The following is an 18374-nucleotide window of genomic DNA, read 5'->3' as shown; positions in this document are numbered from 1 at the left end:
TGATTTTTTTTTATTTCAAATAGGCCGTTTCTCAGGCACTTTTAAAAACGTTACATTGCTGACTCTAGTTGCACAGTTCTGGACTAAAATCGTCAGGTATCGTGGATTTCTAGTCGTTGCATTTAGCTATGTGCTACCAATGGCGATGATGATCGGGGCTGCGTAACCAAATATTAAAAAGTGAACTCTATTATTGAGGCTCCAGTGTCTGTTCGTTCGTCAGTAGGTAAATGCCGTTCAGGGTTGGTACGGTCATGAATTTAAAGGGTGTTAATGTTTTTCACATAAATCCTTATTTGTTATTTTTCATTGTCTTGACCTGTCTTGTATGAAAAACTAATATGTATGAAAAACAGCCTAATGAATATGACATTGTTGGTAGATATTGCAACTTAAGAGATTAATATTTGTCTATTTTTTTATATTAATATTAGTCCTTAATGATACAATGCTCTAGTGGTCCATATATGTATATGTTTGGGTGCGTCCGTTGCCCACGACACAAGAAATAAATTTCTAAGTAAGCGAGTCTTTATAAAATAAAAGTTACTAAAATGTACGTCACAAATCGGAAAAATAATTTCAAATTTCATTCTTAGCCTTTTTGGTCATTTTTCGTAAGCACACTTCATCCGGAAGATTGACTGGCTGTCTCGTAACCGCAGCCGCAAACCACTAACCAACGAGCGGTTAAATCGAGAGAAGCCTATTCAAGTACCTTCATAATTAGCGTAATGTCATTTTGGACACGATTCCCTATCAAAACGAGGGCCCTTCACGTAAAATTTGCACAAAAATGTATTTCTGCTCATTATTTTGAATGTTTATGAGTGTTTTCAAAAATACTAAAATATAAACCTCTATAAAATTGTTTTCACGAAATTACGAGGTAGAAAATGACTAATAGCTGAAGTGTTGTCGTGAAGATTTATTTTAAAACTACTTCGCTTTTCTGACAACATCCTGTACCTCATCATTTTAGTATTTCTTTACAAAAAGGTACAGGGTAAACTTCTAAGCTAGGAAAGGATATCACAAAACAGTACAAAATGTGATAGTTAGACGAGTGATATATTATTTTTTATTCAGGTGATTATTTTTATTAGGCCTTTGTCGCTATAACAGAAAATTATTTAAATAAAAAACGAGTTCAAAGAATAAAAATGTGCACCCACCAATTTGTCCTTTAATCGATTTGCTTGGTTTGTTTTCCATATTTTTGTAAGGAACACTCAACGTCGCAAGTTCGACACTAACTTGAATTTTAGTTCCGCTTTACGACCTCTTTCTGGTGGCCTTAAAACCAACAGACCAAACAAATAAACAAAAGGAAGGCAACCAAGAATTTACAAATTAAGAACTTTGATCAACTATTTATTCAACATATTTACATGTACTCACTTACCAAGTCAAACACAAAATCAAAGAGAATTCCCGGCCTGTCTCAAATTGGCTCCTAAGAACACTTACGAATTCCTGAGGCTTATAACCGCTTATCTGTAGGGTCGACTAGTGGAGGCAGGTCACGTAGCCAGGCAAAAACATATCGGGACTAACTGTTCTTGGCATTCAAATTAATAAATTGATTGAAAGGTCTCGGCTGTATTGTAGTTTTAGTCCAGTAAATACTAGATCGTCAATTGTATGACGTCACAGTATGGTAGAAGTGGGGATAATTTGAAACCTGGTTGGTTATGATGTCAATTCAATTTAAGTTATAATAGTAGCAATGTTTGCTTATTCCTTTCCTTTCCTTGCTATTTCCTTAAATTACCTTTTCCTTTTGAAATTACGAACAATAACAATTTGACATTTATTAGATAATTTACAAATGGACGTTTTAATTCTGCATTGTTTTATTTGATCAGTTCACTAGAATCTGTCATACTGGCCAACAATTTACTTTCAATGGAAATGGGCATTGCCTATCGAAACTAATTTTGAAAAGCCTCCTTTCACCATTGTATGAGTAAAACTAAACGTCAAATCGGACTCAAACTTACAACTGATGGCTTATCTAACCATTATCCAGAAGATTTACCGAAAAAGGTCATTACGAGATTCGAACCTTAATACCATCGCCCGCTCTCGTATTAATATCTACGCAGCAAAATTACCTCGTTACTGAAAACACTTAGAAATGTTTTTATTCGTCTCGGGAAACTCCATTGGGATGGGCCCAATACAATTTAGATTTTTCTTCTTTTTATTTGTTTCCAGCTAAACACTTTTGCATTACCAGATTAAAAAAAGAAAAAACAAATCCCATTTTAAATTTAATAGGGTTTGTAGATTGAGTTTTTTATTCACTGTATTTAAATTAATTTTGCAAATTTTATCAGTAGGCTGGTAAATTAATCAGATATATGGAAATAGAAAGAAAATGTAATCGTAATAACTTTACTGCACTGAAGAAAATTACCACAATTATGGAAAATTTACAACACAAAGTCAATATGGACTACTTTTCAACGTTATTTGTGAGAATACAGATAAAGGGAAAAAGCTTAAACAAATTTCGTTCTTACAACATTATGCTGTAATGTCTCTCTTAGGCCTAAGCCAATACCATTAAAAAGTATTTGCATCGAAGTATCATAATTTACACGAGAAATGTAACGTAAAGTCACCGAATACTTTTTGATATCATAAGAGCTCTTTAGAGGATCATTCGTCTCAATAACTTTAAAGAACTATGAATCATCATTGGCCTAGCCTTTTCCCAACTATGTTGGGGTCGGCTACCAGCCTAACCGGTTTCAGCTAAGTACCAGTGTTTTACAAGGAGCGACTGCCTATCTGACCTCCTCAACCCAGTTACCTGGGCAACACGATACCCCTTGGTTAGACTGGTTGTCAGACTTTTTTCAAGCTTCTGACTACCTGTAACGACTGGCAAAGATGTAGGAATAACAGCAATTTAAAGAACTATGAATATAAAAATAATTATTATTTATTTAATAAAGGTGTCCTGACTCATAGTTATGAGTACGACTCGCGACCCTGCCGCGTCAGCTCATGATTAAGAACTCCGGTTGTGTCTGAAACTGTGAATAAACTTTTAATAAATGAATAATTGTGAATCCTCAAATCATTTTCTTAAAGTAATTTTGCACAAAAATAGTTAATAATAATTTAGTCTGGTTATTTTGAATATATGGTTTATTTGTTCTTTGTTGTTTTATTGAGATGTTCTATCTCAATAAAACAATCTCCATTCCAACAAAGTCATTAGATCGTGTTGATATTTTGATAGTAAAGTGCCGCAAATTCCGTGTTTAGTATTTAGTTTCTTTCCTGTTTCCCAAGCCAAATGTTTGGCCTTTGTTTAGACATGCGGTTTAAGTTAGATTAGTTGGTTGTGAATTTATTTGTAGGAATGTTACAGCTGACCAAATGTGCTAGAATTGTTGTTACATTTGAGTGTTGACTCGAGTATTGTTGTACGGAAATAATTAATATTAAACTATAAATTGTTAAGGTACTGTTTTATGGCGGAATTATTTATTTTGTTTTTGTTAGGTTGTATTGCCATTCATTATGGCTGCACGGGTAGCCGAGTGGTTGAGGTCACCACGCCAAACCCACTGTGCGCGTCGTGTCGCGGGTTCGATCCCCGCGTAGGACCAGCATTTGTGTGATCCACTAATGCTTGTTCTGAGTCTGGGTGTCATTGTGCATGTGATTTGTATGTTTGTGAAACCCCCCGCGATACAAGGATTAAACTCCTTAGTGCGGGAGTCGTTTTAAAAAAAAAAAAAAAATTACCTTGATCAATTGGACGTATTTTATGGAGTTTCTTGCAAGTTTATCTTCATAAGAATGTCATTTTGGAACCGTGCAACTAGAGTCATTTTTGTAACATTTTGAAAGTGTCTGGAAAGCGGCCTACTTGAAATAAAAAAAAAATGATTTCGATATGTGTATAAAACTTTTTCTCCCAAATTACGAATCGATCACATTTATATTTACATCCATATTCAACACTAGCTTTGAAATAAAATATTCCCTTGAACAGAACCAAAATACGATTCATTTTAACAAATTGTAACATTGCAACAATGCAGTTCTATCCTCACGTATTCCCAGTTTTTCTTACTTACACTTGTTCCCTCGGGAAATAATTGGTACAGCACAAGTTCAAACGCCAAATATTCTCGAAATACGATACTGGAATGAATAATTCGCATTACTCCTTTAGACAAGTTATTACCAAAGCGGGAAGTTCGCAAAGAACTCTTGTTGGTAGCACAAAGGCTTACGATATATGGTAATTACTGAACGCGTACTCGCCAACAACATTCAATTTACCGTCACAAAACTTTAAACTTTTAGTCCATGCACTTTATTAAAAGGGCGTAAGATTGAAATTTGAATGGGCGTTGCTTTATTGGATACGATTAAAGTTTGTTTGCTAAAATAACGTAATTACTTTTTAATTTGCACGTAACGAATTCGTATTGTTGATTAAATTATATCGCTAAAGAAACGATTTTGTTGTGTACTCAGATTCCTGTTAAATTGTTTAAATACCAAGCGTTAACTTTCTTGTTATATTATTCTTTGACTTTTGAATTCCAAAACTTGAACTGTTAATTTATTGAATTTTTATCGTACTTAGTTACTTAAAAGACAATAACAACAGAACTAGTAGTCTTTCTGCTGTGTTACGTAAAATGAAAGCTTACACTTAATTTCATATTGTGTCATCAATCCGGTTTTCTGAGAGGAAAATTCTTTTTAGAGTCCGCCAAATAAGTCCGTTTGAAACAGCAAAATATTTCATTTCATAATAATAATTCCCGGCCTTACATTTTTATCTGCCTTCTGAAACAAGGAAGTGTATATACATTGTTTTCCCACACACCTTGAAATTGAACTCGAGACCTTCGCTTGTTAGTCAGCGCTTTTATCACTAAGCTATCACAGCTTTCATAGAATTATTACATAAAATATAATAAACAAATAACCCACAAACATTCCGGCCTGACTAAAACCCTTGTCTGTGTCATATAGTTTGATCATCCGGCCCTTCAGAGAGTTTCATTTAACTGAGTTAATTAAAACCTTCCTACTTAGATGAGTAGTGCACTTGAATCTCCGTCACCGGCATGCTATTGGTAATGGATTTTTCATCGTAAAAACTCTGGTTCGATGAGTGTTATTGGATTAAATAAATTGAAAGTTTAGTTACAGAATGTTTTTTGATCAAATTTGTTGCATAGATTGAAATTAATTCGTATGTTTAGACTTTAATCAATAGTCTTCAGTTAGCTAGTATCCAAACTTGATAAAAAGCTCGCAGATGGTAGATTTTTTCGTACTTATTTGATATTTTGGCTGATTCACACAATATCTTCATAAATTAAAGCGAATATTTAGATACTAGCTGTTGCCCGCGCTTTTTTTCCACATTTTCCATTGTATCTTCGCTCCTATTAGTCGCAGCGTGATGGTTTATAGCCTAAAACCTTCCTCGATGAATGATCTATTGAACACAAAATTTAATAATTTTTCGATTTGAACCAGTAGTCCCTGAGATTAGCGCGTTCAAACAAACAATCAAACAAACAAACTCTTCAGCTTTATATATTAGTATAGATTAGTATAGATTAAAGCTTTATTATTGTAAAATTTCATTAAAACTCATTCAGTGGTTTTTACGTGAAAGAGTAACAAACACCTCATAGTACTTACAAACTTTTTATATAGGTAATATTAAGTAGGATTGTATACTGTCCAAACACATGCCTGAACCCCACCATACATGCTAACCTCCAAGCAAAATAATCACAGTTCCTTAAGACCGGTTACATAATCCAGTGTTGTGTCGACTACCATATTTCTCAGCGCATTACTGCAGTCCCCGGACACAGTTACTTATTACATTTAATTTGCAGTTTGTTTTGCTTTTGACTTCACATTAATGGCTTCTAGAGAACAAGCATTAATTGTTGTTATTTGTTGTGCAGTGAACTTACTGCGGTGTAGAATGTATCTTATGATATCTATTGGTAGATCTGTGATTACTATGAGCGCTTAAAGAAAGGCTAAGAAGGTGTTGAGGTGAGATGGTGTATAGTATTGGAGGTGGTTCCGTCCCGCTTGTTCTATAGTCACAGTGCTGATTTTTTAGTTCATAGGTAGCGTGCTTGTTTCCAGATTAGGTAATTTTGTATTATAAAGTGTGGATGTTGTGTCATGAAACTCCAGTGAGGATTTAATCTTTTTGTTCGGGAGGTTTCCCAGACATACAAGAAACATGATCAGAAAAAGCATTATTAATTATCATAAATGCTTATCTGGTCTATGAAGCCTAGTGGTGGGTGGACGGACTAGAGTTCCGTGTTACGTTTTCATCCTTAAACTTTACCTTAGACTTTATTACGAACAACTTACATGTGTTGTTCCAATGCAATACAAGGCAAAGTTCGGAATTGTACCCAGATAAAGTAACCCAGTTCGATTCAGCCTTTGTAGAACTGCTGAATAGTTTGTGCATAACTGCGCAGCTCCAATATATTAAAAATAAGACAATTTGTTAAATGATGTAACGGAGCACGGGCGGGATCGCGAGTCGACTCGCGATCCCGCCGCGTCTGCTCATGATTAAGGACTCCGGTTGGGTCCGAAACTAGTCGGGCTACCCCGATAAATACGCGTGAGTAAACCGTTACATTATTTAATAATGAGTCATTCTCACGACAGTTACTATCAAAATAAGACAATTTGTATTACTTCACCGTGCACAGAGAAACAGAAGTACAAACACATCTCGTAACTTGAACCTTTTGATTTTTATGTTTATTGTAATCCCTCTTTTCTTAGCGGTTGTTTATTTTATATTTGCGCGTGTTTATTTTTTATTAGGCTAGTGATACACCTGACGCCGTCTGCAATTTTAGATTATGGCGCCTATATAATACGTGCCCGTACTTTAAAAGTACGCACTGTAGCAATGAGATAACTTTTTCAAAAGAATTTAATTCTTATTGCGTCTAAATAAAGTAAGTTTTCCTTTCTACTCGAACATAGAAATTTAAAATCCGAGATTATTCTTCAAAAACTGAGTTTTAAATTAACTTATTTCTTTCATTAATCCAACTACAGGTAGAAAATACTAATTACAGACTTACATAAAGTCATAATCAACTTTGAGGAACGAGAATGAACCATACGAGTCCTTTGCAATGCACAGTAAACTTAGATACATATTTTCATAGGGGGATTAAATAACGCGCTTATAGAAATTGGCAGTGACCCTTTCCCTGCAGACATACACACTGCCATAATTTTAAATAATTCTGATTCTCTTTCATTTCATCATTTTCTATAGTATACCTTCTACCGCTTCCAGTTTTTCTTGAATTTCAATAACTTGCACCCGATCTCCATTCTATATCTCTAAAACAGTGCCTAAAATAGGTGACATTGCAAAACTTCCACTCATATATAAAAGCCTCAAATATTTCACACTGACAATATCGCAATGAACTTTAGCATTCAGAATTCCCGTTTCGCCCCGTTTTTATGCGTAGCATGATAGATGTGCGTTTTATTCCAAAAACATTTTATACACGTACCCTGATTTTATACGGGATGTTAGATTTTTTGTGTTTTATACGACTATAGTGGGTTCGTAATAAATGTTGGCTTTTTTATAGAGGTCTTTTTATAGAGTGTTCATTGAAGATAACGTTGATTAAATTTTGATGAAGATAAAACTGCAATGTGGTATCGACTGCTCGAAAATTCTTTTCTGGTGTAATCTGAAAAGTTCATTTAAGCGGTCTCAAATGATTATATTATGGATGAAGAAGAAGTAATAGTAGCTTTGATGTTTACAAAATGATAGAGACAGCGATGTATATTGTAACTGCCATTAGTAACCTTTCTTTCATGCAAGTATAATTTCGTCATCGTTTTGAAAAATACGATATATCCCTGCCAATCTTCGTTTTATTTTGAGTTTTGCCATCTTGAAAAAACCGCGTCATATCAAGTACGAATCAAACTCGCTACGCTCGCAAACCGTTTAGTGACCTACAGTCTCTGTAACAAGGAGTCCCTTTCTAGTAGCTATATGTTATAAAGACCAGCAGCAGAAATCACGGTGTTTTAGGTAAATCCTGATGACGAACGGACGAACAGAGAGAACCCTAAAAAAAGAACGATACATAAAAGGACTACTAAGAAAACCCTAAACTATGCAAGTCACATGAATCATGAAAACTCTACTCAAAATCCAAGGAGGAAATAAAACTAAGAAATCCATGTCTCATTTGCAAAATTGCAGACAACTTTTTCGTCTCACTTACAAACCTTTGCGGAAATTTCATTTTCTCGCAAGAATTCAAGAAAGACTTTGGTCTGTTTTCAATTTTCTTTTATTTTGCCAGAGAAAGAGAAATCAAGCGTTTCTATTTGAATTAAAGGATGTCAATATATGAAACTGAATATTTTCTTTTTAAATTTTTGCTTTTCGCTTTTGGTTGAATGTTGGAAAAGTAAAAATATGGCAACGCGTGCACCGTAACTACACTTAAAGTAATGAATTTAGTTAAAGTTGTATTTCATACGTTTTTAAGAAATTGCTTCACTTTGAAAATTCAATGTATTTAACTTGGTACAGACATTTTAGTTACATTGGAAATCATATTTTATTTTATTATATATTTATTTTTATTATTCTATATATTTTATTAATCATATTTATGAAGTGATTTTTATTACTTAAAACGATAATTGTGATAATAGTTGTTTTTTATAAGTCTTAATGAAACCCTTTATGGCAGAACAGATTTAATTTATTTTAGACTAATTGATAGGTTTTTTTTGAAAAATAATAACAACCTGACAATGTGTTAAAGTGCAGAAAAACCTTAAAATAAACGAATTAGATAGTTTTTGAAAAAAAAAATCATTTATTTTCATACAGGATGCGGGCAGGATTTGAACTATCGGCTTCAATAAATTCAATATAACTTTTTTTGAGATGTGAAACCATTAGCATTACCATGTCATAGGCATTGTTAATATATCACTATTTAATATGAATGCTGATGAACCTATTATTGGCATCTATGTAAAGCCATGCGCTTATAACACTAAACTTATGACTAAATTACACACAAACTCTTGGTTAATGAATCGTCGTTATCCATACCTTTTTCTAGGTCGCTTTTTCAATTGTCAATTATGTACCTCAGAGGTAAATAATAGTAACTCCATTTACCTTTAATGTCACATAATGTTGTATGCCTCTGAGGTACAGAATTATATCTTGTGTCAACTTAAAATACGTTTGTATTCTTACCGAGATAAAGTTTATAATTTTAAATTACTATCAACTTCTCCTTCCTTGTCTATAAATAAATGTAATTTAATACTCCACTTAGTAACAAAAGCCGGGTCTAGCTTAGAACATGACAATTACGTAAAATTTACTCTCGCAAAACAGATCGAAACCAGATGGCTCTCCTAAACTCGATCAACAATTTATAAACACAATATTAATCTTGATTAACATTCTTCAAATACGAGATAGTTCGTTGTCTGCCAAAAATGTGAACGACAATAAAGTATGATATTAATCAAAGTATGGAGTGATGTATTTTATAATAAATCTTTATTGATTTGATATATACTCGTACTCGGGTATAGTTACGTTATTAAATAACTGCCGAAGTATGACATTTATGTATGTGAAAATTTCACTTAATGCAAATGTTGGATTTAAAATTGATTTTACTATTATATCAAATAAAATAATAATAATCTAAAAAAATACCCCTCGGGGCTAGTCGTTCTCTCTCTCCATGGGAATAACGCATGACCAGAGGGTACATTAGTATGCTTTTTCAAACCTTGAGATATAAATAAAAAATGTATCTGAAGGTCTATGTAGGAGCATACATCCGCAGGGCAGCTTGTGGCGAGCTGTTTGTGAGTAGCGACACAACGGAACCTGAATACCCCAGGGGGTCACTCTTTATGTGGACTCCCAGCTCTTTCTTGCCTTAACTGGCTGGCTAGAGAGGGGTCGCTAGAGCTATATGCTCGGGGGTGGAAGTGTCTAATGGCGTAATAACGAGGAAACCCGCTCCGGGTCTGTGACCCGCGATGGTGAAATCGGTGTCGCACCTCTCTACACCCCTAGCCGCTCGCACTGGTGTTGCCCACCTGCTGTCAATCGTGACGGTATTATAGGGGGCCCATCTAGTGAGCGGCGAGTCACCGCCTGCCTAATTGTTTGCATTACCATGTGTAGAAAGGCAGGTGCCATAGTTCTCCGAATAATTTTAAAGAACTGGTCCACTTAACATGTCTCATTTATATAATAGCCTATTTAGTTTTACATACATATTGCAATAGTTTTGCATCTACTTTGGATTCTTCATCTCTGTTCTCCCATAGAGCGGAGGTGAATTATCCCTAGTAAATGCCCCATCACATTGTATATTAAAGTTCTCAAGAAGGCCTCTGTGCGTTGGACCTGTGTCCCCGTTCAAGCCTTTAAAAAGGACCGGGTCTCTTCTCATGAAGTTAGCCCGTGAATGAAAAGAGATCTAAAAAAATACACAGTTAGAAACCAAACATAAATTCAGTGTATCCCCCAGCTTTCCAACAAATTCAAATAAAATTCTAATTGAGATTAAAACACCAATAAAACTGGAACCATTTAATTTTCAGGTTTTTTTCATCGTTCACATGGAATCAAAAAAACGTAACGAATCTCTTGTATATTAAATTACTAATAACAGTAATACTAGCTCTTCTAGCTAAACCTCTAACCCTAGCTAAATTTCTGCAACCGTATTTTTTTTGGGTTTGGCGTGATGACCTTAACCACTCGGCTATCCGAGCAATCAACTTTTACAAGAAGCAGTTTGCTCTTTAAGAAACCCTTTTGTGTATGGAGATGAAGACACGGAGTCACGAGAATTAGAAAGAAAAGTCATTTCCAAAAATGGCAGCGTTATTTTGGAAAATTGGACAAATGTCACGTGGCACTAATGGCCATAACCTTAACAAGCACAGCTGTATCTTCTAAACTAACCGGCTATAACAAAACTTCCCATTGATTTATTTGTTAGGTAAACCGCACAATTTGGGACTGAGATAAACATAAACGGTTCAGAAATAGTCCGGTCCATTTATATCCGGATCCCGATATTGATATCCGGGTCTCGATACCGCTACATTCCAGGAAGTTGAGGATTTCTTGTTTGTGTCGACACAAAATTAGAATTTTGTGAGGATTTTAAGAACTTTTCCCGGTTTATACAACTGAGTAATTTAATTCTAGGGTTTTTTCGTAAACAGTTTTGTTGTTGTGGCATGAATTTTAACTTTGTTTCACTTAAGTGTTGGTAACCTCATATTAAATTACAAAAATCATGCAAATGTTTTTATATGAAATTGCGATTTATTGGGGTAATAAATTGTGATGGAGGGTGTAGATTAAATCCTAATCTAGTTTTTTGGTTACAAAACTTAGCCAACAGGCCGAAAAGCACTACAAAGTGGACTTTTGCCTCTGTGGGATCGAAACGGGACCATGCACAGCGCGTCTGTTTCTACAATAACAGTCCTGCTACAGGAACTTATAGTACCCAAATCCCAGTACAGGTCTAAATCACCAAACCAATTTATTTCTGATACGCCGACATCAAAGAGTTGAATTCCGTTGCATGTAATTTTGGCACAACCTGGCTCTATTTATAATGAAGTCACTGGCATTTGTAGTGAAAAGGACAGATAGATCGATATATATAGATCTGAAAGTTATTCGGACGTAAGATTGTACACCTCGATTGGAATCCTAAAGATTTTACGACTTGGCGCGAATTTGGTATTTTCTATAAGAACTTTATTACAATTGCTGTTTTATTGTGTCTTTATGTTATATTCCACAGTTGGACCAAGAAAATCGAATAGTTCTTTCTGATTATTGAAATTTCATATGATATCATTGGGCAATTTGCTGGCCATATTAGCGGCAGAGCCGATAACCGTGGGGTAAGACCGCGCCTCGGCAAACGTAGTGTAGGACGTCTTCAGCCACGGTAGAGTGATGATGTGCGCAAGATGGCTGTAAGGAGCTGGATACGAGCAGCCGAAGATAGTTGTTGATGGCGTGCAATTGGGGAGGCGTATGTCCAGCAGTCGACGAATATGACCTGATGATGATGATGTAGTTATTTCCAAATGTCGTTTAAACCCTTTTAGTATCCAGTTTTTTAGCATTAACTTTCATCAATTTCGGTATACCATTGTTATAATTGAAACGAAGCTAAAAGCTCAAACTCATCTTATTTTCGGTCTTGTAAGCGTCTTTTATTTTAATTAATCTTGTTTATTAAAATTAAAGTGCATCAACTTAGCTTCAATTTGTAGACAAACAGTGCTCTATGTGGTTCAGTACAATTTAAGCCAATGAGGAAAGTTTATGCGCACGCTTAGATACCCAGTACATATATTTCACCTATATTTGAAATCGCAATTTTTATGATTATGATTAGACATATTTTTTACTTACTTATGATAACATCAAAAAAAGACTAGAATCAAACGTAAATCACAAATAAATGTAATGCATAGATGATGTGTCAATTCTTGATTTTAATAAAAACCTGAACAACAGTGTAGATTAATAAAAATTATGCTCAAAAAAGCTTTATTATCTTTCTTGTGGTTAATACTGGACCCTAAAATATATTTACCTGCAAAGTTCATTACCCAGTGTTGAGCGGTCAGCTCTAGGTCTTTGAAAGTCATAATTAATAAACTGTTACTCACCATTATCGTAAAACGCGGGTTGAGATAAATTGTGTGTGCATTTGTACACAATTTTGCTCTCATCTATACTGTGCGACTTAATTGGAAAGTCCATTTTATATTCACCAAACCAACTCTAATTTTATAACGACATTTGCTAACGACTTTGTTTATTTAAATATTTTAATGGTAGTCAATTGATGGAATTTAGAATGCACGGATGGTCGAGTGGTTGAGGTCTCCATGTGACATCCAATAAACGCTGTGTATCGCGGATTCAGTCCCCTCGTAGGAAAAACTTGTTTGTAATCTGAAACAGTACAGACAGTACAACGAAATTCCTAAGTTTGAGAGTCTGTATAGTATAGATAGTAGGTTCGTCTAAACCATGATAGTTCTCATGAACGGTTGACATGGAAAACTGTTTCCATTTCGCATTTCTTACTCTACTCCTACAAAGCCCTCAGTATCGCGAGTACCTACAACACGCACTTGATCGGTTTTTATTTACACATTTTGTACCCGAAAACACGTTTACACAAAAAAATACACATACATCAAGGAGAAAAAGCAATCGAATATTACGTACCCAGCAAGAGCCTAACTAGTATTTTCTGCATACATAATTCGCGCAATATCGTGTTCCCAACTTGAAACCAGGCCAGCCTAGTTCTAAAGAGTAACATCTGTTAGTTTCCAAAATTAGATGAACGCAATCCGATTCAACTGTGGAAGGATTATCCTTGTTCAAATAGTTTGGGTTGAAAGGATGAGCTCAAACCGTGGCCTGCGTGTGGAAGCTTGAAAATGATAATGTTCGTAATAAATAGTTTGACTTAATTATTATTTTTTTTTGGACGTATATGGTGTTACAGATATACTCATATTGATTTGCTATACAGTAACATTTGTAATACCGTTGTTATTGTATTTGTTTTTACGATATCGTACCCAAATGTTAGATTTTGAACAATATTATCTATCACCAGGCTATATCTCGGGAACCGTAAGTTGTTGACGCTGTAACAACACACATATAAAGATAAATTTGTTAGGTTAATGCACAAATATAATCCACCCTCTAATTAATTTCTAAACGATTGTTTATTTAAGCCCATTAATATGGAACCCTCAGTTTTACATGTTCAAATTGTACTTGACCGGTTATTTATAGAAGTGTTAATGTTTATATTGCACTATAACAATCTCTAAGTTGCTATCTTTAAATTCCCTCCTTATGGAGATTTCTGACCCAAAAACAGATCAAGGTCGTCACAAATTACGTGTCAGATACTTTTAACATATCTATAAACTAGAAACTTTGTTCAAAAGATTCTAATACGTGTAAACTAATACAGGACACTCCATAAATAAAACCTTTCGCTATTTATTAGGGAACATTTTTCAGGAAAACAAGTCACCATAATTCACAAGACCTTCCTCAATCTTTGACAACACCCTGCCTTTGTTAGACAAATTCAAGACAATATACATACAACATACAGGCAAGAAAATCCTTGTGAAAGGTCGGACCTAATCATACATACGTATATACGGACGTAAAGGCTATCGCTTTGTTTACAAAAATAAAACGGAGTCCAAAAATAAATGCCTTTTGTAAACAACATGAAGAAAGGATGGATTTAAATCGCACGTTGTATCGTTTGGCTGATGACGTATGTTTTATCACGATATGAAGGAAACGTGAGCTATTTGCGACTTCTGTTCTTTTTGGGTCCAGTAAAGCAAATATACATAAGAGATAAAAATATTATGTGGATTATAGAGTTTGGTGTTAGGTTGTTAGGTGCTGTAGGATCCATGTTCTTTTATCTGCAGTTGGTATTATTTTGAACAAATTTTTAGAACAATCGCATTTATTTTGAATCAAATTTTGTTGTACTTATTATGAATGAAAGAAGCAATCCCATAAACTAATTTGTATGGTTTACGTAAATTTTATCAAGAAAGGTATCATGTTCTCTCTCTTTGGATACAGATACAGAAGCAATTTTTTGTTATATTAAAACATGCTTCTTTTTCAATGAACAGAAAAAGTTTGAAGTCTTGTCATACAATACTCATCGAAAGTTTCAAATACCCAAAAATATTAGTGAATGTGAATACTGCAATACAGTCTTATTGAGTTTCATACACAACCAGTTGCAAGAGAATATTGGTTTCCGAAGAGTAAAAAAATTTTTTTGTTATATTTATAGATCTTCTTTGGTTATAAAATACTCAATGCATTTTGACATTGAGCAATACTGAAAGTAGCTTAAGGCCACGTGAAGTGAAAGTTAGATTTATTATTTCCTCAAATTTTGCACTATGCTTTAGATTAAACCCTTTGTCTTATATGGATCTTACATCTCATTACAGTATTTTATTTCTTTTAAAACCAGTCGGGCAGTACATATTTTGTTCCACATTTTTGGCCAGGGAAAGTACCGTCGCTCTACAACAAAGACAGGTCCTGCAATTTAAACAATGATAAAGATGGACAAACTGCATTTTAATGCAGCAGATCTGGTAAAAACTTTTGTTTGTATATTATGCTGTTTTATGTAAAAAAAAACGAGCCTCTATAAGGTCACTTCCTTGTTCATCATCATCATTTCAGCCTATAGCAGTCCACTGCTGGACATAGGCCTCTCCATAAGTTCTCCAGCGCGACCGGTTCATTGCCACCTGCATCCAACGGGACCCAGCGACTTCCTTGTTCATCGATTATTTTATAATTGTTTAAAGTAACAAAAATATTGTTTTCGTTGAATGAATTTGTATATTTAGTTATTGCCATAAAATAGTCAAAACGATCAACAACTGTCAAGTTTCTTTTAATGGCGATTAATGTAACATGCAAATATACTAATTAGTAAATAAACGATTACCATTTTTACCCATTCAAAAATTCTCAGAAAAAAAAACAATAGTTACAAAAACAATTAAGAACACAAAACAACAACACTACAAATTAATTAACTGCCCATCATTAGCATATCACAACAAATAATTCAAACATGTGCATAAAAAACAATCTACAGTAACTGTCCAATGACCTTTCGGCGGCCAAAAGTAAACTATGACGAGAAGAAATACATCGGGACGGCGCACGCGCACCGCTTCCCAAAATAACGTCGCACCCGACGTATCGAGTTCCCCTCAGTATCAAATAGTGTGTGCTAGAGAGCACACCGAACACCTGTGATAAAAATCTAGTCTAACTCTCCATAGTGCTACAAGCCGCTACAATATGACAAGTAAAGTGTTGTAAACCTATTGCATTACCCCAATAACCCCCTGTGTGATTGGATTACCCCCAGTGTTTTTTTTATGTGGCTATATTTTTGCTGTAAGTACGCTTCGGATTTTAATTTAATTTGACGTTTACATGACACCTTTTAAGGGTTGATTTTTGAGACACAACCCATTTTTTTTTAATATACATAATTTACTGACTGCACACTTTTTCCTTAAACCCAGCACTAGATTTCTAAATAATTTATGAGACATAATATATTAACAATATTTAATCACATTTACCACAAATATTGTAATTGTTAATACAATTTACCCGACCAATCCTTTTACTTTTGCCCAAATGAAATCATTGTCCATAATTAGTTAATTTTCTGCGTGACGTTTAACGAGACGTATTTTGCGACACGTGTGAAAAGTGCGTCGCTTTGAATCCAAAATAAGATTATTTTGATGCTATTTAGAACCAACATCGTGATTTACTATCACAATGATCATATATGGTGGGAATTGGTCAAGACTACAGCTGTTTATCTGTCAATTACGTCATGAGATGGGAAACTAAGAATAAATGGAAGAGAAACATACATATTTACAATAGTTTTCATTCAGAAAAAAAAATATAACACAACATAGATTTTCAAAATAAACAAATTTAATCCGGACGTCATTTATAAACGTCACGATTTCCTGAAATGAGAGAGATGCATGTTACCTCTTGTATATATCTGTCTCGCTCTTTGCCATATTTATACAGCTGAAGTTTACAAGAACAGTAAAGCGATCTTGATTCCGCTTTATTTATAGCGGTTAACTGGAACTGATTCGTTTATATCGAGTGATGATTGGAATTCAAAACTAATTTATTGAAGTTTAAAGCTTACGAAAAATAATTCTTCTTTCAATTTTGAATACCTTTATATTATGCTTTGTGAGGAGTCAGCGTGATTTTACACGTGTGAGCATGTATGTATATAAAGTTAAACTTGAACTTTATAAGATGTAAAAGGGAATATTTTATTGTTGTTTTGATTCAATTAGCGATTATCATTTTAAATTGATTATAATCCTTAAAAAAATAAATTAAAAAATATTACTTTTAAATCATAATGTTGCATATAGGTCTTCAATTATCACGTTGATTCACAACTCATTATGTGGACCTTGTCGGGACAAGCCAATTTACTTATAAGTAACAATACTACCGTTCTTCACATCAAATTTGACGTCATCCAGTCACATGACCCTATTGCCAAGGAAACATTATTGAAATAACTAAACAATAAACCAAAAATATCCATTCAAGAGCAATATTAAAACAGGTTCCCGTATTTAGCAAAACAATTGAAGGACGAACGCAATTATAACAATCCTTCAAACTTGGTAAAATGGATTACAAAGAAATTATTTTGTTTGCTGACGTATTGCCGTGATGTTGAAATAATGGAACATTTATTAATGTTAGACCTTCTTTCGTCATGAAAGGACTCTTAAATTAGACATTGCCCGAAATTAGACAAGTTTTTAATGTTGGCGAATAGGTTAAAAGTATAATATTGCGTCATTTTTTATGTTTCGGCTTTCAAATAACAAACGGCAGTTTCAAAATTGAGATATTAAAAAACAAAACAATCAGTGATAATACCAAATCGATACATTAATGTAAGAACAACCTGAAGAATTTCACGTCATCATAATCATTAGACTTGAATAACCACTACTGGTCAGACACCTCCCTGTGTTAAAATCATTCTCCTCTATCGTTTACCCTGTGAAGCCTTCCATTCATTTTATTCCAGCTATCATTGTCATGTCGTCGGCCTTATTAAGACATTAGAATGATGAGTTACTCGGTCAGACATTTAGTGTTCACACGTCTGTGCTTGATCTCAAGCAGTCTTTTGAAGTCAATCTTACATAACCCCAAAAACAACTCTTGTAAACAAATGCCATATTTTAAGGAATAAAGCAACAAAGAAAAGAACAAAACCGGTCAATCGCGAGTCAGACTCCCGACACTAAGGGTTCCAAAAAACAATTTTTAAAAACGATGACCAAAAAATATGGTCATCCATCAAATTTATGACCGTAACAGGTTTAGTACAGTAAAATTTGTTTTCATAGCAGCGTCAAAATAACATCATCTGCAAAAAAATCAATTGTTTAACTATCACAGTTTATCAGGTACTGCCTGGTGATCGACCTTCCTACAGACAACGACATCTCAGTACAAACGTTCCGTGTTTGTTTACCCTTTGAGTATGGAACCCTGAAAAAGAAAAATATCACACACAATCCCTTATCATAACGATGTCACCTTTCCCAAATCTTGT

At 34.3% G+C, this 18374-nt stretch overlaps 1 protein-coding gene across 5 annotated transcripts in view; it reads left to right on the top strand.

Annotated features, from left to right (window-relative positions):
- LOC113499024 (RING finger protein nhl-1) overlaps positions 1-18374 on the top strand; it is an 87727-nt gene that overhangs the window by 52103 nt on the left and 17250 nt on the right. The window contains exon 1 of one of the 5 annotated variants that reach the window (XM_026879338.1): positions 15952-16043. The exons of 3 other annotated variants lie outside the window; for them this stretch is intronic. The gene's annotated coding sequence lies outside the window, so the exon portion shown is untranslated. One more of the 5 variants, XM_026879337.1, reaches the window with a different exon arrangement.

This window comes from Trichoplusia ni, chromosome 11 (genome assembly GCF_003590095.1).
Source record: "Trichoplusia ni isolate ovarian cell line Hi5 chromosome 11, tn1, whole genome shotgun sequence".
Classification (NCBI taxonomy): domain Eukaryota; kingdom Metazoa; phylum Arthropoda; class Insecta; order Lepidoptera; family Noctuidae; genus Trichoplusia; species Trichoplusia ni.
Note: the sequence above shows the minus strand (reverse complement) of the source record. Positions and strands in the feature narration are given on the sequence as shown.